Source organism: Corythoichthys intestinalis, chromosome 8, assembly GCF_030265065.1.
Source record: "Corythoichthys intestinalis isolate RoL2023-P3 chromosome 8, ASM3026506v1, whole genome shotgun sequence".
In the NCBI taxonomy this organism is placed as follows: Eukaryota; Metazoa; Chordata; class Actinopteri; order Syngnathiformes; family Syngnathidae; genus Corythoichthys; species Corythoichthys intestinalis.
The window spans coordinates 31,967,150-31,994,529 of NC_080402.1; the positions used below are offsets into that span (position 1 = coordinate 31,967,150).

Below are 27,380 nucleotides of genomic sequence, written 5' to 3' on the forward strand. Positions count from 1 at the left end.
ACTCTAATAGACAGTGCTATTCAGACCAGCTAACGTCCGCATCCAGTATTCAGTGGCAGTTCTCATAACCCCATCACACTGTTTGTGTCTAATACATGCATTGCTTGTGAGTTATATTCCTCCTTTGTTTATATTCATGAGCATTAGATAGTTATTGATGATGTGTTCGAATTTGTTCACTTATATGGTGAAATGCAGTTACATTGTTAGATGCTTGTGAGCTAATTGGCTAGTGCTACTGCTCAAATGGACACGTGTGTGTACATTTTATGTTATTTTGTGATTTATGCAAGTTATTGACACATTGCCTTGTTATTTTCAGTTTTACAAAAATACAAGAAACGTGCTCCTGTCAAAAAGAGATGACTTCAGTAAAGCCCATGCAACTTTGCCACACCGTCTGATTTCTTTTTGGAACTTATGTTCGCTATCTGTCAATTTGTGTACTCACATACATTGAGGACAGAATAGGGCTACTAGTTTATTTTTTGATTGAAAATTTTACAAATTTTATTAAAACGAAAACATTAAGAGGCGTTTTAATATAACATTTCTATAACTTTTACTAATATTCATCTTTTAAGAACTACAAGTCTTTCTATCCATGGATCACTTTAACAGAATGTTAATAATGTTAATGCCATCTTGTTGATTTATTGTTATAATAATCAAATACAGTCCTTATGTACCGTATGTTGAATGTATATATCCATCTTGTTTTATCTTTCCATTCCAACAATAATTTACAGAAAAATGTGGCATATTTTATAGATGGTTTGAATTGCGATTAATTACGATTAATTAATTTTTAAGCTGTAATTAACTCGATTAAAAATTTTAATCGTTTGACAGCCCTAATATACAGTGCTGCTCAAAAGTTTGTGAACCCCCTCAACATTTTGGAATTTTCTATTATTTCAACCTGATTTCCTAATCAATCAATTCAGTAGTTTTTTTTTTGTTTTTTTAACAGTTGTGTTGTCGAGACTAAATTAAAAAGAGTTTTCATCAACTGATGTAGGTGCAAAATTGAACTGTTTGGTCACAACCAAAACCGCCATGTCTGGCGAAAAGTCAACACTGCATACCACCAAAAGAACCTTCTCCCAACAGTGAAGCATGGAGGTGGGAATGTCAAGATCTGGGCTTGCTTTTCATCCTCAGGACCTGGACAACTCCACATAGTCCAGGGAATCATGAATTCTGAGGAATATTGTCAAATCCTAGAACATAACCTGACGCCATCTGTTTTGAAGTTAAAGCTTGGCAGAAGGTGGATCATGCAACATGATAATGATCCAAAGCATTCCAGCAATACAACCAAGGAATGGCTGAAAAAGAAGAAGATTCGTGTTCTGGACTGGCCCAGTCAAAGTCCTGACCTAAATCCCATTGAAATGCTGTGGCGGGACCTGAAGCGAGCAGTTCATGCCAGACGCCCATCAAACCTCTCTCAACTGACTGCGTTCTGCAAGGAAGAATGGGCAAAAATCCCCCAAAGTAGATGTGAGAGGCTGATTAGTCACTACAGAAACCGTTTGGTTGAGGTAATCTCTGCAAAAGGAGGCGCAATATCCTATTAACTGAAGGGGTTCAAATACTTTTGCACACATGATATCTGAGTTTTTCTTAAATCAACCACTTTTGTTAAATAAAGAATGACAATATAACTATTTCTTTTGTTTCAGTCCATTATTTGGAATGTCAGTATTGTGGATTTGGGTATAACTTAACATTTAATAAGGTTATTTTAGTTTTTTTTACAAAAAATCTGACCATCGCTGTGGGGTTCACAAACTTTCGAGCAGCACTGTATATATATATATAATATATATATATATATTATGTACATGGTTAATTATGTTGTGTGAGCAACATAAACATATACAGTGGGTCAAATAAGTATTTAGTCAACCACTAATTGTGCAAGTTCTCCCACTTGAAAATATTAGAGAGGCTGTAATTGTCAACATGGTTAAACCTCAACCATGAGAGACAGAATGTGGAAAAAAAAACTGAAAATCACATTGTTTGATTTTTAAAGAATTTATTTGCAAATCATGGTGGAAAATAAGTATTTGGTCAATACCAAAAGTTCATCTCAGTACTTTGTTATGTACTCTTTGTTGGCAATAACGGAGGCCAAACGTTTTCTGTAACTCTTCACAAGCTTTTCACACACTGCTGCTGGTATTTTGGCCCATTCCTCCATGCAGATCTCCTCTAGAGCAGTGATGTTTTGGGGCTGTAGTTGGGCAACACTGACTTTTGACTTCCTCCGCAGATTTTCTATGGGGTTTAGACCTGGAGACTGGCTAGGCCACACCAGGACCTTGAAATACTTCTGACAGAGCCACTCCTTTGTTGCATTGGCTGTTTGTTTGTGATCATTGTCACATCATTTGTCAGCCACATCTCATCTTCAATGCCCTTGCTGACGGAAGGAGATTTTCACTCAGAATCTCTTGATACATGGCCCCATTCATTCTTTCCTTTACACATATTAGTCGTCCTGGTCCCTTTGCAGAAAAACAGCCCCATAGCATGATGTTTCCACCCCCATGCTTCACAGTGAGTATGGTGCAATTCAGTATTCTTTTTCCTCCAAACAAGACAACCTGTGTTTCTACCAAAAAGTTCTATTTTGGTTTCATCTGACCATAACACATTTTCCCAGTCCTCTTCTGGATCATCCAAATGCTCTCTAGCGAACCGCAGACGGGCTTGGACGTGTACTTTCTTCAGCAGGGGTACACGTCTGGCAGTACAGGATTCTCTGGCGGCACATTGTGTTACTGATAGTAGCCTTTGTTACTGTGGTCCCAGCTCTCTGTAGGTCATTCACTAGGTCCTCCCGTGTGGTTCTGGGATTTTTGCTCCCCGTTCTTGTTATCATTTTGACGCCACGGGGTGAGGAGGGAGTTGAAAGTCCGTGTTGCCCAACGACAGCCCCAAAACATCACTGCTCTAGAGGAGATCTGCATGGAGGAATGGGCCAAAATACCAGCAACAGTGTGTGAAAAGCTTGTGAAGAGTTACAGAAAACGTTTGGCCTCCGTTATTGCCAACAAAGGGTACATAACAGAGTATTGAGATGAACTTTTGAGATGGACCAAATACTTATTTTCCACCATGATTTGCAAATAAATTCTTTAAAAATCAAACAATGTGATTTTTGTGTTTTTTTTTTTCCCACATTCTGTCTCTCATGTTGACAATTATAGGCCTCTCTAATATTCTCAAGTGGGAGAACTGGTTGACTAAATACTTATTTGGCCCACTGTATATTGCTCATGCAACATAATTAACTACACATTTTTTACATAGAATAGATTTTTTGCCCCCCCTCCCCAAGCAGCGATTAAGGTATCTCTCTGTAGGTTGTGTCCTTGAAAAGTAGATCTTATGAGCACCCCTGATCTAGTGTATGGCAATTTGCAACATAGTTTTGCAGTACCTTCTGCGATACAATGGAATCGCATTCATTGTCCTGAAAGTTCTGCCTGGTATTATAAATCATTCACATAGATACTGAACAAAGACACAATAACGGAAGTAAATAAAAGATACCGACTTCACTCCTTTAATTTAAAGTGCAAAATTTCCCATCTACACAGCGGGTGATCTTTCAGAGCACAAAATTTTTTTGGAATCACAGTTGTAGGAAACAAAACCTGAGTTACCTATTGGAAATGTAATTTTTCCAGTCATGAAATGTGTCTTCAAAACAGGACAAAACAATCCCTAGAAGTACGTTAAACCCACAGACAGTCGGAATGAAAAATTCATCGAAAACAAGACTTCAAAGGGTTCTCAGCAGTCAATTGCACTGGTGGAAACAAAGCTCCTCTGAAACCGCAATTAGCCCCAGCGTCGATTCCATGTACTTTGAGGGCATTGTGCCTTCACCATCTGCAGTTTTGTCACACATCAATCGCGTCATTTATCCACAGCGTGCGACTGGGCTTTTAGTAGAATGTAACGACGCAATTGTGATCAGAGAGCAGCTGGGTGGCACAGCTGGCAGCGACTTTGAAGGGAAGAAAGCAGAATGAGATCGTGCTTGATATTTGCTGCGATGGCCCTGTAGAGGAAGTCGTTGTCACCGAGCGATCAGGATAATTATGGTGAGAGTTCAAGTCAAATGCAAAGCAAAAGGATTCAACTAAACTCTTTCCAAACCTAAAGGAAAGCGGAAATTACAGCATTTCCTCTGTGGATAAGGGTGGCTATAGGAGTTCAGGTTCAATTTGTGATGACTTGGCTCCCATCTCTGCAAAAACCTAATGAGTTCAACTCAAATGGTTTGAAGAAAATTATTGCAACAATGCTTTAATCCCTTTATGCAACAGCCCTTTTAATTCTTACTCCTACAGGGCACTCATTTAACTTATTGACTGCCATTGACGGCTACATTTTAACAGGGACTTTTGACCAGATTTGAGTGGAATAAATACAGTAGTATGAAAAAGTATCTAAAGATTTTAGACTGAGAATTTATCACATTTCTGCATATTATCACCATCAAATGTGATCTGATCTTTTTGAAAATCACACAGATGAAAAAACAGTGTCTGCTTTCACTAAAACCACCCAAACATGTTCAGGTTTTCATATTTTAATGAGGATAGTATGCAAACAATGACAGAAGAACAAAAAAGGAAGTGAAGCACCACATTTGATATTTTGTGAACCCCCTTTGGCAGCAATAACTTCAACCAGACGCTTACTGTAGCTGCAGATTAGTCTGGCACATCGATCAGGACTAATCTTGGCCCATTCTTCTCTGCAAAACTGCTGTAGTTCAATCAGATTACTGGGATGTTTGGCATGAATCGCTGTCTTTAGGTCATGCAACAGCAACACAATGGGGTTCAAGTCTGAACTTAGCCTCTCCAGAACGAGTATTATATTCTTCTGAAACCATTCTGAAGTTGATTTACTTATGTGTTTTGGATCATTGTCTTGTTACAGCATTCATCCTCTTTTTAACTTGTCTGACAGACGACCTCAGGTTTTCCTGTAAAACATCCTGATAAACTTTTGAATTAATTCTTCAATTAATGATTGCAAGTTGTCCAGGCCCTGAGGTAGCAAAACAGCCCCAAATCATGATGCTCCCTCCAGCATGCTTCACGGTGGGGATGAGGTGTTGATGTTGGTGAGCTGTTCCATTTTTCCTCCACACATGACGTTGTGTGTTACTACCAAACAATTCAACTTTGGTCTCATCAGTCCACAAAATATTTTGCCAAAACGTCTGTGGTGTGTCCAAGTGCCTTTGTGCAGACATTAAACGAGCAACAGTGTTTTTTTTTTTTTTTTTTTTTTTTTTTTAAACAGCAGTGGCTCTGTGGAGTCCGCCCATGAATATCATTCGTGGCCTTAGTTTTACATATAGTTGATGTGTGCACAGAGATATTGGACTGTGCCAGTGATTTCTGTAAGTTTTTAGCAGACACTCTAGGGCTCTTTTTTTTTTTTTTTTTTTTTTCAACCTCTCTGAGTATTCTGCACTGAACTCTTGGTGTCATCTTAGGTGGACAGCCACTTCTTGGGAGTGAAGCAACAGTGCCAAACTCTCTCCATTTGTAGACAACTTCTTTGACTGTCGATTGATGAACATCCAGACTTTTACAGATGGTTTTGTATCATTTCCCAGCTTTATACAAATCAACAATCCTTGATCGCACGTCTTCAGACAGATCTTTTGACCGAGCCATGATGTACATCAGAAAATGCTTATCATCAAAAGACCGTTCTTACCAGGCGTGTGTTTTATAGTGGGCAGGGCAGCTTTAAACCACTCATCAATGATTGGGCACACACACTTGACTTAAATTTTTTGGTAAAAATTGGTTTCCTCGGGGTCTCCTTAGGCAGAGGGTTCACTTACTTATTTTTCCCCCTTCTGTCATTGTTTGCATGCTATCCTCATTAAAATATGAAAACCTATAAATGTTTGGGTGGTTTTAGTTAAAGTAGACACTGTTTTTACATCTGTGTTATTTTGACAAAGATCAGATCACATTTGATGGTGATTATATGGAGAAATGTGAGAAATTCCAAAAGGTTCGGATATTTTTTCATACCAGTGTATTTCAAAAAGATATTTTTCCAGTCAGTGTTCTGTCAGCGCCTGAGTTCCGTTAGCAATGCAGTGAAAGCTACTGCTACCATAGTATCACATGGGCGAAGAGTCCCTCCATCTTGCTTAATTAACTTATTTGGATTAATTGATTTATCTAGAAAATTTTTTGGACTTTCTTCCTTTTCTAACCCGCTTATAACTCTAACATCGCACGATGCAGTCAACAAGTCTCAACTGTATTTTGCAGCAAAAACTCAATGTTCCCTATATTACAATATTATTTCGGTTTCTGTACGTTCCATGACGTCTTCAGATTTCAACACTGCCAAGGTAAGGGATACCCAGGACTTGAACTGTATCTATTCATCTTTGTTGCTTCATTTCTAATTGTGTATCATATTGCCTCTGTAAAGCCCTTTGAGACCTCTGTTGTGATTGAGGGCTATACAAATAAAATTGAATTGAATTGAAAGGTAAACACGTAAGACTTTTTGAATTTGATATACTGTATATTTTCAACAGTTATGGATCTCAGTGAGTCTTTGACATAACTTTTTTAATACTTCCCAACAAGATTCAGTTTGTGCAATGAGTGTGGAAAAAAACGGGATTGTAAAATAAAAGTATCTGAAACAGCTTGAATTTAAAAAGTGATTTGACAGAAAATTACTAATTCATTTCTATCGACAAGTTTCCAAGGTACTTACGCTTTTCTTCCGCATTTCTGCTTGCGACTTCCGTTTCACACTTTCTCCAACCAAAACAACAACGGAGCTGGAGTGGCATCACTCATTAAGATCCCTCAAAAAAGACAATGTGGAAATACCGCATCCATCTGCCATCATCACGACATGGGAGAAAAATATATTCATGAAGGCAGATGTGAACCAAGCCTGTGCCACCACAAATACCGGGTGTTTATGTAGCCATGTTACCGCTGTGTTATAGAAGGCATGTTCTTCCTATCCCTGCATTTTCATGTGTCCAGTGCTCCAAAAATAATAAAGCTAAAATATTGCGAATTAATCGACATGTTGTCTTTGATATTGTTATTACGATAATTATTGAACCTAGAATTCGTAGGAGCTATGGCAGCAGGGATAAAATGGTGAAGTATGGCACAAATGCAAAGAATGCAACAACAACCACATAATCCCAGAACCACGAGAAATAAAGACACAGAGACCAACACAGTAAACACAAAAGACCCATATTTCACGCTGCAATAAATGCTAATTCTAACACGAACGCTATGCTGGGGAGAACTTGCACAATTAATGATTGACTAAAGACTTATTTGCCCCATTGTATGTTTCACTAAAGGAGTCTGGAATAGGCACAGTCTTACTCACCAGCCGATGAGTAGTTGTGTGGGGCGTTGGGGAGGTGCAGCACGTCACATGAGTGACACGGCCAAACACTGCTAAATGCGTGCTAACTACACATACAATAAGAAAATATCACATATTGTGAATATATGACAGAAACTATGGTGAATATTCATCTCGTTCTCGCGGCCTCTATCTTGTTATGTTTCAGTCTCCCAAGACACGTTTTCAGTGCGTCATCGTGACATCATCGTCATGAAAAAGTTGTTCGTCGACGAAATATTTTTCGTTATCGTCATCATTGACGAAAACAGCACTGATCTACATCATGCTGAATTCATTTTGGGAAATTTCGTGGATTGCTCTGGTTTGATTTTGCAGTTTTCACTAACACTGCTTACTTCAACTGCACTTCATGTTGTTCTGTCTAAACAGGAAGTCCGTAGCAGAGAATGTCAAAGATGGCGCCGCCTATGTTTCGCTCAGGAAACCTGTTTTTACTGTAGTGCCTTTCTACCTTGAGTGTTTTTCTAAACTTCAAAAATCACAACAATATACAAACGCCTTAGGAAAGGCTTGAGATTCAAACCCTAGTGTAAACCTCTAAGCCACTTTGCCATCACATCATCCTTAAAAGATTATTTTTGAAAGAACTGTAGTTTTATTTCCTATTAGTGGACAATGTTGTTCAATGTCAAGCCCTACCTTATTTTATTGTACCAACGTGATGTGTTTTCTTAGGCAGTCCACTATTTTCCATGTCTCTTATTACTGCCTTGATCTGCCCAGACCTTGATTTTTGGAAAGACTCCCAGATGAGATTTTAGGTTCTGAAAGCTACTTTATGATAGTGTGATTAAAAGTGGTTCAAACGGCCTCTATCCAGACATCTACTTCAAACAAGCGCTCATATATTTTAATTGCCAGACCCTTAACATAGTCATTTGTTTGATTATGAAAAGAAATTATTTTCCTAATTACAGTTAGCGGGAAGCTGCATTCTGAAAAACATGTTTATTTTATGATGTATTTATTAATAAGGTGTTTACAAACACAGTACTTTGTATTTGGGTCCTCACTAACTGTTTGAAGTAAATCCAGTAATTTCTTCTCATAATGACATTTGCAACACTATGCTATAGCATTCAGACACTGGCCAGCATAGTTCAGGTTTGTTGATAGGGAAATAACAAGTTAATACTCTTGACATGTGGATTCTGGTAATCTAAATAGACTCTTGTGTTTGGCTCAGTAGCAGCAATAAACCCTCAGTCAATGGGAAGGAAGCACATTTCCTGTTCTCTATATTGAGAGGTGTTAGTGTTCTCCAGGAAAATACTAACCCCCCCAATAGAGTGAAGAATTCCATTTGTACTTCAACTGCAGTAGTGGCAAATGTACAATATTTACTTCTCAATACTTAAACAATGAAATCTATTTGTTTATTTAACAATTATAATGGACCACATAGCATATAATCTTTCGATTTTACTCAATGTTGAGTTAATAAGAGGACTCATTAACACACTTGAGTCGCCATACTCATGTTCCATACCCATGGTCAAAAGTTTTGAGAGACTTTCTCGTTCAAATGAATGGTGAAAAGTCTCAAAATATATGACCACGAATCTACGCTGTAGTATTTGTGACAATGACTGCTTTAAGACTTTAATGGATGGGCCTAGCCCATTGAAAGACATGGAAGTAAGACAATTAGAATATTTTAGCCAACACTTAACTGGCTAAACCATTGGTGTCCAAATAGTTGCTCAGAGGCTGTTTGTGGACTTCTTCTTCTTTTTTTTTTTTTTTTTCTTTTTTCCCCAGCCCACGGTATTTATTTACAAAAAAACATTTGACTTGGCTGGCAAAGCTAGTTTAAAAATAGCTGACGGTGGGCAGAGGAAAATTTTGTTGATGGAGACAACTACTACTATTATTAATTTTATTTTACATTCTGTAGTACATAGACATCATGATTATTGACGGGTCAGTTCGGCCATGCGCTGCGCAACTCCTTCAAGAGGAGCTATTCACAAACACGCACGCAGCAAACTAACAGTGGATTTTGGTTCAAAAAGTACGAAAGCTGTACCACATACAAACAGGAAGGATTGTCTCAGAAGCGATTTGTTCAAGGATTCTTGGTAATATATTTTTCTTACCATGCATGCATTTTAAAACGTAAAAAAATCGAGAAATTAGCCGCTAATGCATTGGCATCATAGTTGGCAATATTTACTTAAATGCTACCTGCACGTTTTCTTTTTTTGCTTTTAACCAAGAATCTAGGCTGTTTTATGTCCATATCTATAAAAAATTCAGGGATTTAAGCATTTATTCACGAGAATTTCAACGTAAAAAGCTCTTTGTTGTGGTATGGCAGCACCACAGTGAACTTAAAGACGAGCCGCACATTCGACATAATTACCTAAAATAAATGCTACCTGCATGTTTTTTTTTTTTTTTTTTAACGTTCAACCAAGAATAAAGACTGTTTTACGTCCATATCTATAAAGAATTCAGGGATTTAAGCATTTATTCACAATAATTTCAACGTAAAAAGATCTTCGTTGTGGTAAGGCGGCGCCACAGTGAACTTAAAGACAACCCGCACATTCGACATTTTTACGTAAAATGAATGCTACCTGCAAGTTTTTTTTTGCGTTCAACTATGAATCGAGGCTGTTTTACGTCCATATGTATAAAGAATTCAGGGATTTAAGCATTTATTCACAAGAATTTTCATCAAAAAAGTGATTCCACTCGGTCACCTTTGACGGGCTCGCCAACAATGTGGGCCCCCATATTTATCGGCCCTGCGCCCCGTCAATTACATTATAAAGTAAATAAATCTGTACAGATTTTGTTTTTTTTTTTTATTTTGCTTTTGTTTTTACAACTTTAATGGTAACATTTTTCTTTGCACAGGAGAAAGTGTTTAATTTTTTGAGTCTGACAAATACAACACAATATAATAGTTAACGGTTGGTTGAATTAAATGTGCAGAAATTTAGTCATTTCTATCCCCTTTTTGTCCTGTTTACTTTAAGGGTTTTTTTAATATTCATTAACAGCAGAGCAAACAACATTTTCCATTTACTCTATTTCAACATACCTCAGCACTAACTTATTTTATATAGATAATAGATATTGCTGTTTTTTTTTTTTTTTTAATTATTGTTTTTTATATGTAACTCATTTTTCAAATCAATTTTTCTCTGAATTCCACTGCTGCTTTCAATCGACCAACAAGGAACACTGTCTGGAACACCAAAATCAGCAGATTTAAGCAGTGTCCTTTCTGAGGGAAGGGAGGACTGTCCAACTGGCACATGGCTCGTGGCGGCATCGTGTGTTAAACAGGCCGAACGGCAAACAAATGTCGACATCAATACAGGCAGTGACAACAAATCCATCCAGCGATTGTTCCCTGAGATGAACTGAGAAAGCCAGTGTCTGTTGCCTTTTGTGTGAGTTTATATAAGTTCTGCATTCAAGTTCAAATCTCGTAAGAGGATGTATATTCCCCACAAAATCAAAGTGTGTGTATTTTATTTCTTTATTTCTTTGTTTTTTATTATTTTTTTTAAAGCAATACTATGTAACTTTTCGGTTTTGGTCAATTTTAGCGACACCGGTGGACAAAAGCAGTACTGTTTTGCCTTAAAGTGCCTGCGACAGCTTTAAAAAAAAAAAAACTTAAATTGTATTATTATGTGAATTAAAATCATATTTTGAGACAATTTGACTATATACAACAATTTGGGGAAGCGCAGATGACGAGAAATTAATCCTTTAATCTGCCGTTTAACACTGCCTATTATTATAGCGCTCTAGCATCCCCAGCTGGATGATGACATCGGCAGGGTCACGATTTCATCTGATATAGAATCCAGCCCATTGAGGGGAATTATTCAGAATGAGGAAAATGAGACGAAGAGAGCAGCAAAATGGCATTGTTTCAGTCTCTCTAATATTTTTACAGGATACTCTTTTTATCTAAGTATCTTCCCCAATTGCTAAATAAATTGTATGGTCATGACAAATGAGTCTCGTGCTTAACGGAATATGAAATATTCAAAATGCATTTATTCAGTACGACATGGCAAAATTACTCCATAATGGTCAAAACTATCAATTTTTTGCGCCTCCCGAATGGTATTTTATGCCACCGGAGTTAGTCTGGCTTGTCATTTCCCTGCCCCGGCTTCGAAGAGCGTAAACAAACCAGGAGGCGTGACAGCTAGCCGACATGCTAACCCAAACCAAGCGGCGTTACAAAGCCTTATTTTCGCCTTTTGAAGTGAAAAAATCACACAAAACTTCCGCGGATCATATCACACGGCGGTGGATAGGAGTGGGAACCTCTTGGTACCTCACGATAGGATACGATACGATACGCGATACAAAGTTCATGATAATGATGATCTGACGATATGGCGATACGATTATCGATACATAGGTCAGGAAATCATTCTAGAATATTCTGCGAACAACTAATAAACAGAAAAACAAGCTTGTGCTATGAATTGGAATGAGTTTATCACTAGTAGATGTCCAATCCATTTGAACTGGGAGGGTGGCAGCGAATGAACGAATTTTCATTCGCTGCCATCCATCCCACTTCAAACGGATTGAACGTCTATGGCCGCCAGTGGCAGCCAATGCAAGGCAATGAGTTAATTTTGGGCTATTTAAAGTCATTTACCTGTTGATTTTCAGTTACTTCCTGTTGATTTTGGGGGTATTTTACGGGTCACTTCCTGTTTATTTTGAGTGACAGAACAGGAAGTGACCTGGGCATCAACCGAATGGATACGCAGTGACTCAAACTGAACAGGAAATTAATTACCTGTAAATGCCCTGAAAATCGGACAGAATGTGAATGCTCTGGTTTCGAATGAACGAACATTCCCAGTCTAAATGGATTGGGCGTCGTGTACCGTCAATGCAGCCTTAGAGTTAACTGAGACACTATTATGGTGGAAGATTTGGTTGCAACTTGTTGGTTCCTTTTTATTTTATTTTTTTTAGACATAGACCCCTTTTTAAAACGATATCTCGATTCTTGGCAGGAGCATATCGATAACCTTTTGTGATACAAAGTATCAAGCTATATCACGATTTCGATATTTTGTCACACCCCTAGCGGTGGGGTTGTCGATTGTCTTCTGATCGGCAACTCTTCCAGTGGCGAGCAAGTTACAGCTCGTCGTTTTCATGCTGCGGGCAGGAGAGCTCGTTTGCCGGGGAACCATCTGGAAAATTATATTATTAAGTATTTGACATAATATAAAACACGATGTTTACTCACTTCCTCGTAAGTCCAATGGTCCCGCAGTTGTCAGACCTATATTGGCCAATCTCGGGGTGGAGGTTTTTAAAACCCAAAAAGGCTCACACGCCTCTCCCTGGTGCAGCAACAAAACCCTGCAGCACATTTGGCTGGCTTGACGTGAAAAATAAACGACTTAATCCGCAAAATCAGCTGAATCCCCAGTCCATCTGCATGCTACAAAGCAATGCTGTATTGTAAGATGCTGACCCGGGTGACGTCACATTCCCATTCCTCCTCAAAACAGGAAGTTATTCATTTTGATGGCGCGGGATTCAAAAAATAGAATATACAGTAAATCGATCGTTTCCACACACATCCAAGCGGTTCATTTCATTCAAGAGCATAAAATACAGCGTGACATATGAAACAAACATGCTTTTTGCTGTCATAGGCACTTTAAGGAAAACTGCATTTCCCATGAGGACTACCTGCACAGTGTCGTAACTCAAAAATCAATCAAAAATCATCAAAAATCTCCCGGTCGCCTGCAGATGGATTAAAAAACCTTTCTGTTTCCAGCGGCTGTGTGAAGGATGAATACTAATAAGGTAATGAATCCATTTGTGGCTAAACAATAGCATATGACGGTTAGCAACCGTGTAGCTTAGTGTGGTCCAATTCCCCAATCCACCTAAAATCATTAGCGATGATGAGTTCAGTTTTCACGCCAATGAGTGAAAGCCAATGTTTATTATGTATATCCTTGTAGCCTTTTTAGTTCTTTTTCCTTCTCAGACTAAACTTTTTGCCTCTTTTGTTGCTCTGCCATCTTTGCAGAATTCACGCTAAAGCATTCACATCAACTTCCATCTTTATAATGAATGTAGAAACATACATCATTACAAACTAGGGTTGTTCCGATCATGTTTTTTTGCTCCCGATCCGATCCCGATCGTTTTAGTTTGAGTATCTGCTGATCCCAATATTTCCCAATCCGATTGCTTTTTTTTGTTCCCGATTCAATTCCAATCATTCCCGATAATTTTTCCCGATCATATACATTTTGGCAGTGCATTAAGAAAAAAATGAATAAAACTCGGACGAATATATGCATTCAACATACAGTACATAAGTACTGTATTTGTTTATTATGACAATAAATCCTCAAGATGGCATTTACATTATTAACATTCTTTCTGTGAGAGGGATCCACGGATAGAAAGACTTGTAATTCTTAAAGGATAAATGTGACTTTGCATATTGTGACTAAATATTGCCATCTAGTGTATTTGTTGAGCTTTCAGTAAATGATACTGTAGCCATTTAACTGTTCTGCCCAAATGCATGATGGGAAGTGCAACCATGACTGTGCAAAGTGGCACCAATCTTCTCTGCGTTGGGAAATAACATAGGATGTTAAGAAAAAGATCAACTACTACCTTTCTTCCCCACATTGCTTCCCACGATATTTCTAATTGTTGAGAGAGGGATTGTAAGGCTTTAACCAATTAAAAAAAGGCTTTAAAGGCTGCCAAAATTCACTCTACTCATTTTACGCTGCCTTTTAGCTCTATATATAGGTAAAACGGCGCCATTACAGATTGAATGCGACATTGCGTGAGTGGGTCGTGCAGCGCATGCGTTGATTGCGTTAAATACTTTAATGTGATTAATTTGAAAAATTAAAAAATTAACTACCGCCGTTAACGTGATAAATTTGATAACCCTACTTTAAGCCAAAACTAAAGACTCTGGATGAGTGTAAGACATTTTGTCTGTAACGTTAATACAATCAGAAAACAATTTAATTTAAAAAAAATATATTTAATAAAGGCATGTCCGATATTTTTTTGCCGATTCTGATACTTTGAAAATGACGTGATCGGACCCGATCGATCGGAACATCTCTAATTACAAACGTTATGAAAATATTTTATAAAGGTGGAAAAGTTTCCTGGTGTTGTTTTAAAACAACGCTCATTAAAAACATTCAAGCAAAAAATAGAACGCTCATTAAAAACATTCAAGCAAAAAATAGCAATGTTATGTTATTAGGTAGCATAAGCATTCAATCATGTATTTTTGTTGTTGTTTGTTCTTCTCCTCTTCTGTCTGCTTCTTTCCTTTCAGTCCCCCCTATAACCCCTGCCCGCTCGTTGCTTTCACCTACATCCGCAATGTGATACATTAAAACTGTTCAGACCGTAAGGTTATGTGTAGAGAACATCACTTGTCTTTTAACACGTCATTACAGTATAGCTGTTGATGCTGGCCTCTATTCGAAGAGAGTGAAAGGCTATTAGAAGAGAGTGGAAGGCGGCTGGTCAAATCAGTCATTTGAAATCACTTACACAACACCAAGTGTGTCTGCGCTGTTGTCACAGTAGATGTCACAAAGTGTGTCATTGCAAAGCAAAGAGAAATGGAAGACCAGTTGAAAACAAATCAAATGGTAATGGGAATCATTTGCGCTTTTCCTCAAGGAAGCAGTGAAATAGTACTTTTCTATTGTTAGCTTGTAAACAGGGGGAGGGGAAATATTAAGAACCTGATATTTGTGACAGCCACTTACTATACTTTTATGATGCCAGAAGTTACTTCATTTATACTACTTCTGCTTTACTACTACTTTTCTAGTACCACCATTATGATCAACATTGATTACAGTAAGCCCACATTTTCATTGGGGAAAAAAATGCGGGCTTATTTATCTTGTAATATTTTGTAATTTTAGTGATACCATTACATTTACATTAAAAAATAACCATAACTTATGGATCCTATTTAAATCTGTTGCACATAAAGGTGAAATAAAAATGGTACGAATTGGAGTGGCCATGATTGGTGTACCTCTAACGATAGCATTTATTTTTCTCAGCATAAAGTCATCGATATGAACTTTTATTATTATTATATTATAAACTATTAGATGACCATATTATGCCAAAAAATATACCAGAATCGTCAACTCCGACTGAAAAAATAGGAATGAAAATCACCCATCCCAGGAACATGACTTTCCTCTAGTGAATAAACACATTTTCCAACATGAAACTAAAACTCGCGCTGCGTTTCTGTAGTCTTTTGGTGCCAAATAAAAACTAGGAGATGGTTTGAAATCCACTCTTTCATTTTTCATGGCAGCGCTCCATTTGGAATACCGTATTGGCCCGAATATAAGACAGCCTGATTAGAAGACGACCCCCTCTTTTTCAAGACTCAAGTTTGAAAGAGAGACTTTTTGAACACCAAATTAATTTTTATACAGAAAATAATTACAGTACATCCGAATCAAATGATTATAACAATATATTTTAGAGAAAAACATGTTATTTTGCCACATTCAAATCTTAATATCTGAACATTTAAATATGTAAACTAAAGTGCAATCACATTCGTAAATGAATGGCTTCTGGTTTTTGAAATGTAAATAAACCAATCTATTGTGATAAAACAACAAAAATGCAATAAATGCATTAACCATCAAAGTGAAGTCTAAGTGCAACTGTAGTCTTGAAACAAAGCTGAATAAGGAAAAACATTGCAATAGAATAATGCAAACTGGTTAAACTTGAGAGTAGCTGAGATCTGTCATGACAGAACATCACTTTAATATCTGGCGCCATCTAGCGTCGTGAATGGGGAGAGTGAGATCTGACATGAAAGAACATTGCTTCAATGATATCTGGCGCCATCTAGCGTCGTGAATGGGTATAACGTCTAGACCGCGAATATAAGACGACCCCCTCTTTTTCAGTTCGACGCAAAAAAAACACCGTCTTATATTCGGGCCAATACGGTACTTTATTTTTTACGGCGCTTTATAGAGGCCACTTGTTGTGATGTTAGAACATCGACGTGATCATAAGACTGGACTGCGATCTTGTGTTGTGTGTGGTAATGTATCTGTATTTTTACGTCTACTTTGTATAATGGAGTCTTGTGAAGATTGGTGCTGCGTCTGATTGGGTGAGCCACTGTGCTAGTAAAAATAAAGAGAGTGGGGAAAAAAAGTAGCTATTTTCGTGCAGTCCAGAGTAGCATTTTTATTTTCATAAATCTACTCAAGTAAAAAGTATGGCATAGTAAAACTACTCTTATTGGTACTCTCTTCTCAGAAAGTTACTATGTCACAGAGTAAATGTAACGGTAACGTGTTACTACCCACCTCTGATTACTGTATATTTCTATCTACAGTATCGGGTAATGCTGTCAATCTGGTTGCTACAGTATATCAACAATTAACATGTACCAGTACATATTGTGCATACTATATTAGTGACATTACAACAAATCAGTCGTTCTGTAGTACCAGTATACAGTGTTTGCGAACTTGTATTGAGGCAAGGCATGCTGTATATAGCATTTTGTGCTAACTGTAAATTATTGAAATTTGTTATGATATAGACATGAAATTCACAGAAAAAATATCAACAGCATCATTCTCATAAATTCCCCTCTTTGTGAAATCCATCTCTGTGAAGCGGGAACACAGAGCTATTATTCTGTTGTATCAATAACAGCAGGTGTCTTCACAAGTTGCAATTGTAACTTCCCCCATCGAGATGAGCATTAAATTGTTTTTCCTATTACATTCGTTGAAGGCATAATGAGATGTATATTACAAAGACATATTGTTTATAGTAAAGATCAGACTGATGACGTGAATTTGATTATTTTCCAAGGGCACACGAATGTGCACGAATCATGCAATGTACATTCAAGATTGTTATATGATCTAAATTAAAAGGTGACAAAGTCAAGTAACATGAACGTGCAGCAAATCGGGACTATAAAAACAATTATGAGTCATCAGAAAAATACATGTTGGCTAGTAAAAATTAAAAAAATAAAATAAACAGTGCCATGTTGCTGAACACAAACAGTGCAGCAACACATACAGAGAGACAATATAAAAGTACTCTCAGTCATATATTCTTCCATGGGATACAAAGAACAGCTCATGTTGTGCCATATATAGGGTGACCATATTTTGATTTCCAAAAAAGAGGACGCTCGGCCCGGCCTCGAGATACTTGAATTTTACTCGCAGTTCACTCAAAGATGCCTATATCACTTTAATATATTTAATGTGTGCCTCCTCAGTCTGGACAGAAAAATTCAGTTTTATTTACAAAAAATGTCATATAGTATATATTATATACTATATGGAAATAAGTTTTTTACTTAACAGGCTTTATTCTTCTTCTTCTTCTTCTTCTTCAAAAAAAAAATATATATATGTATAGTACAGTCAATACAGACACACAGTAGGCTTGTGCCACATAACTTTTTTTTTTTATAAATTACTATTACGACAATTGTCGTTGAGAAATTGTTATTCCCACTCAATTTTTATTCCCATTCAATGTTCTAGATTACACGCAAACAGTAACCAAAATAAATCGACAAACTATTCAACCAGCATGTTTCCAAACGCAGCAGTCCAAAACTACATTTCCCATCATGCCTACCGTGGCTTAGCTCACTGATAGTTACCCTATTAGCGAGGCAAAATCAAACTTTGCTATCTAAGTTTACAATAGCGCAACGATATGACATTAAACGGGATTTTACAGATCACGCCAGTACAAAGCTCCGACAGAAGTCAACAGTTGCCATTACATACGTATTTATCGTAAAAAAAACTCTTAACAACTGGGCAGGCTACTGGGCAACTGGGCTACTTAAAATATAATACTAACATTAAACCAAATACACGAACGCAGAACAATTAATACAAGACTAATACAAAATACTGCATCTCTTTGTACCCATATATTGTATAATATATAACAGAAGACACATGAGCCACATTAACAGAATATACTTAGAGACTTAGAGAAAGGTGTACGGAGCATGATAAATGTCTCTTAAAACTACTCCTTACTGTAGTCTATAACTGCCTCTTCTCTTGCCAAACCGTCAACCCAGTAGATGGCGGTAATGGCCCATTATACAAAGGGTAAACTGTACTCCTTCTCCCGCCCCTACTAGTAGGAGCCACAACAACGCAGGCAAGCGCTGCCCCCCAGCGGCCGGAGATATTCTCTTCAAATTGGTCCAGTGAAAAATCATAAAAACCGGACATTTTCATGAATTTATAAAACCCGGCCGGAAGACGAGGACACGACGTGAAAGGTGGACATGTCCGGGCAAAAGAGGACGTTTGGTCACCCTAGCCATATAGATGATCTGAGAGGGGTTTTGACATCTTGTAAAACATTACTGTGCATCCATCTTTCTGTCTTATATTTATTTGTTAAATTACAACATCACAAAAACTATGTAAGGGGTTTTAGTTTAAAAACATGGCCAAAGAACAAATTAAAGTCATATCTCAACGCAACAGTAATGGTTATTTGCTTTTGTCTAGTAAATGCATATTTTCATCCTTGAATTTTCACTTTGCACTAAACAAATCACAAACAAATAATTGAATCAAGGTTCATATGCAGGCCGTGCCTTTTATCGTCAGACGTTGAAAATACTTCGACAGCTCAAAGCTGCTTTTAAAGTTGTCTTTGCTTTGAAAAAAAAAGGCCCCAGTGACACTTACCTGCGTCCTTGTCTATCTGATGGCCGTGGATGTCTGATCGTGTCTGAGTGGCAGCGTGCATATCTCTGCCACTTTCTCCTTTAGTGTGGCATCGATGCTGAGTCACTTCCTTGCAAGAACTCTATTGTCTTTCAGATAACCTTAGCATCCTGACAGAGGCACTAATATGCTGCCAAGTTAGAGGGTAGTCTCCCTTCCGTCTTCCTACCTTCCTTCCTGCCTTCAAATGTAACGACATGTTCGTTATTACTTTCAATGTTCACACGCACTGAACACCATGTCCAGGAAATGATGATTATTACCGTACAACAAAATCTCTTCTCAAATGTCCTCAAAATTGTACTCTTCTGAATATGACCAACCATAATTTTCGGACTATAAGTCACTATTTTTTTCATTCATTTTAAATAATGCAGTTTACAGTCCTGAGTGGCTTATTTGTTGATTTATTTGGGTTAATAGGTCACACTTTATTTGACAGTGGCGTCATAAAACTGTCATAATTATGACATGAAACTATCATGGACATTATTGAATGCTTATGACAGATGTCATTAAGTGTCATCCGGCAAATTATGTCACTTAACTCCATTTATGTCATGCATAGACATCATCACTGTTGACGTGTCACTTCGTCATTCTTTGCGCAACGCCTTATCAGAGGGGGCCGAGCTTCATTTAGTAATAGCCGAAGGCAACACACGCTCATGTCGGATTTAAGCTTGGATTTACTTACAATTGGATTTAAATACGATACTTGTACCGTATACAAAGAGGAAGGATTGTCTCAGGAGTGATTTGTACGAGGATTCAAGACAAGGGCGTAGGTTTGCATAGGGACAGTAGGGCGATAACACTACCAACTTTTCATGATGCTCAAATTGTCCCCACCAACTTTTAAGCAACCTTATCTGCATTTTGTAATGCGTTCAGTTATATAGGTAATTTAGATTGTATTCCTTTATGTTGTAGGGAAAGAACTGACCATAACATTATTAAGTGAATTATTTTCATTATGTTCAGACATACATTTACCATTTTTCACTTGCAAAATGTGCTGGTCCATTTTCTCCCATCAAACGTGTGTTTGATTGGCTGATGACTAATGCATTTTTTTAAATTTTTTAATTTTTTTTTAATTTACTGTATTTTTAACATTATTTATTTACAAACATTTTTGTTTGCAGCCTATGCAGACATTTTTCCGGATAATCATACATGAATCATTGTCGAGGTAAAAAGTTTTCATTTTATGTTGAGTTTAGCTGTGCTTGTGGACAAAAGTAGTAGTTTTTTAATACCTTAAGAGGTTTTTCAGTTATATATTTATTTATCTAGAGAGCTAATGTTGAGTGGTCTAAAGACAAATGTTTATTTTTTGCATTTCTGGATAGTTACATCAGAATAGATTTACTTTTAACCAAGAATCGAGACTGTTTTACGTCCATATCTATGAAGAATTCGGGGATTTATGAATTTATTCACAAGAATGGGTTAAGGAATAGGTTATGAAGTCTATATGTCCAGCTTGGATCTTTAACATCCATTCAAAAGTGAGATAATGTGCCGGATAACACTAAATGACATCTATTATAAGCATTCATTAATGCTCATGACAGTGTCATGTCCATAATTATGACTGTCTAATGACAGCCTTATGGCGCCATTGTCAAATAAAGTATTACCAACAAATAAAGTGTTACCAAATACCACAACTAGCAATTAATGAAACAACTGGAACAGTAAGTGAAAAAATTATCAGCACAGAACATGAAATTTGATTGTTATTTACATCTGTTGCACTGCAATGCATGCTTGTAGGCATGTTGGACAACAACAGTGTTTAAAGCAGGTGGCAGCAGAAGTTGACTGTCTCCCCCATGGGAGCAGTGATAGCCAAACTAAGCTTCTTGAAGCAATGAAACTTTGCAGCCAATTGGTTCAAAGCTTAATGGTATTTAATTTGGTTTTATGAGAGTCTTATGGTGCCACTGTTAAATAAAGTGTTTCCAAATACCACAACTAGCAATTAATGAAACAACTGGAACAGTAACTGAAGAAATAATTAGCATAGAACATGAATTTTGATTGTTATTTACATCTGTAGCGCTGCTATGCATGCTAGTAGGCATGTTGGATAACAACAGTGTTGACAGCAGGTGGTACCAGAAGTTGACTGTCTCCCCCATGGGAGCAGTGATAGCCAAATTAAGCTTCTTGAAGCAATGAAACTTTGCAGCCAATTGGTTCAAAGCTTCATGGTGGTTCATTTGGTGTTAAGACAGTCGTATGATGCCACTGTCAAATAGTGTTACCGGTTGATATCTTTTGGTGTAAATATCCCCTAATATAGTGAGGACAGCTGCGGCTTATAGTCTAGAGCAGCTTATCTATGAACGAATGCCATTATTGTGCCAAATTTGGTGGATTGCGGCTTATGGTCAGGTGTGCCTTATAGTACGAAAATTACAGTACATTTCCGGGGGGGACAACATGGGAAAAGATTTAAATAGTTACATCACTAATCACCCTTATCCAGAGGCATTTAACATAAGTTGGAGAGGACCTATATATAGTATTAAAAAAGCTAGTGGTAAAACTTCTCACACTTTTAAGACACTTAAACATTTAAGTAATTGATGGCCATAGACTTCATAATGCATTGACGTGACACATTCCCCATTCACTGCATCACCCCTTCCCGATTGGGGCCGTCCCACACTCCACTTCATTTATTAGCAGTCGGTCATTTGCAGTGTTTTAACGCAGGATTTATGTCGAAAAAGTACGAAAGCTGTACTGCATACAAATAGGAACGATTGTCTCAGGAGTGATTTGTTCGAGGATTCAAGGTAATTATTACATTTTTCGTACCATACATGCATTTTGAAACTTTGTAAAAAAAAAAAAAAAAAAAAAAAAAAATCAATGAGACAAATTAGCTGCTAAAGCATTTTTTTTTCCCCCTTGCTTCTAAACAAGAATCAAGACTCTTTCAGCCATAAAGAATTCTGAATTCTGGGATTTAAGCATTTATTCACAAGAATTTTCAATAGAAAAAGTTATTTGTTTACATACGGCGGCCGCTAATTTCCTTACTGACTAGTCTAATAGTTTGCAACATTTACATAAAATAAATGCTACCTGCATGGTGTTTTTGCTTCTAACCAAGAATCGAGACTGTTTTACATCCATATCTATAAAGAATTCAGGGATTTAAGCATTTATTCACAAGGTTTTTCAATGGAAAAAGCTGTTTGTTTACATACGGCGGCCGCTAATTTCCTTACTGACTAGCCTCATAGTTCGCAATAATTACGTAAAATAAATGCAACCTGCACGTAATTTTTAAATTTTTTTTTGCTTTTAAACAAGAATCGAGACTGCTTTACATCCATATCTATAAAGAATTCAGGGATTTAAGCATTTATTCAAAAGAATTTTCGATAGAAAAAGCTCTTTGTTTACATATGGTGGCCGCTAATTTCCTTACTGACTAGTCTGATAGTTCGCAACATTTACGTAAAATAAATGCTACCTACAAAGTTTTTTTTTCTTCTAACCAAGAATCGAGACTGTTTTATATCTATAAAGAATTCAGGGATTTAAGCATTTATTCACAAGAATTTTTGACAGAAAAAGCTCTTTGTCTGTGCTTCCACTCGGTCAGCTTTGACGCAGACGGGCCCCCTACGAATCGACCCCGCACCCTGCGTCCCGTCAATACATTATGAAGTCTACGTGATGGCAAAACGTCCAATCCATTTCATCTGGGCGGGCCGACAGCCCTCTTACTTAGCTTCATATTTAGTGCTTGCAATATGTAAAGGTGCAGTGTGATGTAACCATCATGAGATCTGGAATATTTCAGTTTAAACATATAACAATATTGAATTTTACTACCATGATTTTCAGTTAAAAGAAAAAAACAACAAAAATTTCCATAGAATTAATAGTTGCTGTTTCTACAAGTATTTTATGTGGTTTTTTTTAAACAGCAGTAAGTATTTTATTGTAAATGCAACTGTTTTTTCTTCAAACTGTGCATTACTGGATTGGGATGCTATTCATATCTTCATTAAAATATTCCGAAGATAAACTAGCATCTGTTGATTTTCTACTTTATTTCATGCTGACAGTCAGATATAGTTGCGTGAGCGGGAAATTACAGTTTTGACATGCTGCAATTACCCGATCAGTAGCACTTTGAAATGGAAAAATGGCTTTTTTTTTGTACCAGTGGTATGGTCTCCAATGTGCTATCCATACATATACATGCATGCACCTGTCACTGTTCCCTGTAATCTTTGGGAGGCCACGCTATCCCATTAGTGAGCTTTTCTGTGCCGGTTGAGACATCTGCATTAAAATGTTCATTTCCTTTCTGCATGTTTCCATTAGGGCGACCAAGCACTCCGGCAAGCTTGGGCCCAATTTATTATGGCACAATGTGCTGCCGTTGCTGTATGAGTGGCCGTGTAATGAGCTCTTAATGGGCCTCTGTCGGTTACATGGTGTCGGTGTGTTTATGAGGAGAGGTACACTAATGTACCACAAGAGCTCCACCGCACAAAACTTGGAGTATTTCACCTGCTTTTAATCTGTTTGATCTGGAATGATGTGTCCTACTTGGTGAGAAAAATTACCACCATTGAGAGGAGGAGGGAGAATCACTATGCATGTTCTAAAGTTTTTCCTTGCCTTGGACTCAGGCATGTTGAGTCTCTGAACCCCTTTAAAGCACTATTGTGATTATGGACTTCTTCATCGTTTTCTTACTTTACAAGAGCAAAATGATTATAAAGGAGAATACATTCCTTTCTTTGTTGTGTTGAAAACAAACACATTTAGAGCACAGGAAAAACCTGCTTGATTCCTGCACTGTTGCGCATAGACTATTAACACAACAATTGGCTTAAAGGGCAGCCGAAGAGCTTTTTAGATGACCGTTTGCTCGGTTAGATTGGCCTGAATGCATAATTCGTTGTCTCAAACCTCACATTACCAAAATTAAAGATATTTGTTTGTTTGTTTTAACCTGTCCTGTTCAGCTCTGTGACACAGAGAATAGAAGTAAGTCTAAGTGCCTGGATGGTCTCAACAGTTTTAAAGTTTCACATTGAGAGTTTGACATACTCCCATTGTGATCATTCAACATACCTCGTATATTATGACAAAGTGAACAGGAAGTGGTTACTGTTCTGGGGGAACAGAACAAAAGAAACACAAGAGAAGAAAGAAAAGAAACACAAACTACAACAAGAAATACCAGGGTTCACTAAATCCGGACATCGGTGCCACTTTTCCTGTCGTGTTTTCCATATCTCCCTCCTCCAACACACCTGAATCAAAATAATCAGGATAGTTATCAGGCTTCTGTGTTAGGGGAGAGAGAAGTGGAAAACACGACAGGAAAAGTGGCACCGAGGTCCGGATTTAGTGAACCCTGGTCTAATGTAACTACTAACATGTTGGTGCTATTGTCAGCTAGATGTATTTCTGGTTGACACCATGTGGGGGGCCTGTTGACCAGGGAAAGAGGGGGACAGGATGGGGGAGTCTAATAGCTAAATGATTGAAAGGGGTATAGTGTACACAAATCAGCTCTGTGATCTAGAACCCAGTAATCGTGTGAATCCCTTGTGAGTGTAAGCCCATTGGCGACCGACCCTACGCTGCCCCTTCGCCAATCCCAGCACCGGGACCCCCCACCCGAGCGCGCCCTATCACATCCAGCCACATGCGAGCCCCACCAGGCGCACGACAGCCATGCAGACGAGCGGAGACCAACCCATGGCCACGGCCCCAACCCAGCCAGCCCGGATAGGGGTCAGCGCAGCCCATTCCTTCTCCCGCAGCCCAGTAAAGGAGCCATCACCGATGTTTATTATTTTATTTACGAAAGGTGTTGGGTCTAACGTACCCATTAGTGATAGGAATTTGCTTCTGATGGTTGCCCTGATTTTATTGTATTCAAGGAAATTGACCCCTTTGATGTGGAAATCTTGTAGAATTTTTTCATATGACATGAATGTATTATCTTTAAACAAATGCTGTAACTGGTTTGTTCCCGTATCATCCCATGTCCTGAAATAAATAGGAATTTTATTAACTCTCCCAAATTTTTTTTAATTGATCCCGTAGTTTTTGAGTTACTGCCATAGCAACATTAACAGTAACAGCAACAGAAGCTGGCAACGAGGGACGCGCCTCGTTGCCAGCTTCTACCTGATGACGTCATTTCCCCAAGACCTCACCAGCACCAGTAAGGCACCACACTATCCCTGCAAACATTTTCTGGGTTTTACTCAAGAGATTCGTCATGCCATCTCGATATGTAGCGATGAATTGCTCACACGAAGGCATGAGACTATGAGTGGCCCAAAAAAAAACTTTTTCTGCAAGGATTTGGACATCTTTTGTGAGAGTCAAGCGGAAGAACTTCTCCCTGGGTCCATCTTTGTTTACAACATTTCATGAAGTCAAATTAGCCGGGTATGATATAATATGGTTAGGTTCATACTGCAGGTCTTAATGCACAAATCCGATTTTTTTCATGTTTTTCCGACTCCAGTGAGGCATTAAATTGACGGTCTGAATGGGACAAGTCCCATAGAAGTGGACCATTTCAAATCCGATCTGGGTCACTTTCGTATGTGGCTTAAATCCGATCTGGGCCACATTTTTCCAGAATGTCGCGCGCGGTCTGAACAGTCAAGTCTACCGAATCGGAATTCATGCAGCAATTACGTCATCAAAGAGTGAGAGAGAAGGCGCGCTACGGTAGCGGTGCAGCTGTGCAGTAGCGCCTAGCTTGCCTTGAACACGACTTTTTGGGAAGGGTCGGGTTTTGACAACAGTCATAAAAAAATAAAAATGGGTTGAGGATAAGCCTGAGAATGATCAGTTTTCTCTCTGCTCTGTATGAGCAATGTTTCAAGATTGCTTACATGGCCGAGAGTTGGGGCAAACTGCACGTATGTGTGTATGTGACATGCACGGACAATGCGTGCATGCTATCGATCCTTATAAACTTTGAATATAAGCCTAAACGGGGATTATTTATGTCTGTTATTTCTGTCCTCTTTTTGGAAATCAAAATATGATCTCCCTGGAATGACGGATGAAGCCAGCATGTGTAGTCATTTGTTTTGATGCTTCTACACATGCGGGTCTTCTTACTCAGCGCGTGTCGGACTGCGAATTAGTGCGCATGTGTAATACTTGAATGGTCTCTATGGACAAAGGCAGTCTTAATGGGCACGCCAAAAAAACAGATATGACAAAAAATCGGATTCGTGCAAGACCCTCGGTATGAACCTAGCTTATGAGAAATACCTGAATGCTGGACGTGACTGAAAGGTATGCCGAAGGTGTTGGTCAGGCTTATGAAGGCGGCTGATTGTGATGGGTCGCAGCTGTCATCGTTCCCCCATCTGGCCTCCAGCCTGCAATCACTAGTCTAGGAGCATACAACGTAAATAGACCCTTACTGACAATTTGATAAATTTATATACTTGATTGCGACTTATTTTTGTTGTTGTTGTTGCTTTTCTGTCATAAGACCAGATGACAGGTTGTCTATTCATGTCAATTTGATACATTTATTACTAGATCTATATAACTACTCATCTTTTTTTTTTTTTTTGGAATTACTGATAATTATATCACACAATGACTAGGGAAAGAAAGAAAGAAAGAAAGAAAGAAAGAAAGAAAGAAAGAAAGAGAAATCACGATACTAGATGCCTACCACTCTTTCATGAAGGGTCGAGCTCCCAACCGGGGTCATCACCAACGTCTGCTGTGCCGAATAAATCGTCATCATCTGACGCATCAGGTTCAAACTTGTAGGGATTAATTGGAGATAATCTTTCCTGGGAGCCTTTGCCATAGTTAGCATCACGAAAAAGCGATCCTGAATTGTTACTTTTGGTGGGAATATCTGTGGTGGTCCTTGCCCACACTCCCCTCTGCTGGCTTTTATTGTTATGACACTTCCTGTTTTGAATAATGGTATCAGCTTTAACCTGGCTCACCTCGGAGTGCACCTGCAGCTCATCATTAATCAACACTGCTTATAAGGAGCGGCCCGGGCAGCAAGCAGGTGCCAGATGATTC

At 38.1% G+C, this 27,380-nt stretch overlaps 1 protein-coding gene across 4 annotated transcripts in view; it reads right to left on the reverse strand.

The window, feature by feature from the left end:
* LOC130920612 (uncharacterized) overlaps positions 1–19,380 on the reverse strand; it is a 43,912-nt gene extending 24,532 nt beyond the window's left edge. For 2 of the 4 annotated variants that reach the window (XM_057843947.1, XM_057843946.1), the window contains exon 1: positions 19,260–19,380. The gene's annotated coding sequence lies outside the window, so the exon portion shown is untranslated. The remainder of the gene's footprint in view (positions 1–19,259) is intronic. The other 2 variants (XM_057843948.1, XM_057843949.1) reach the window with 2 other exon arrangements.
* Positions 19,381–27,380: the final 8,000 nt, after the last annotated feature.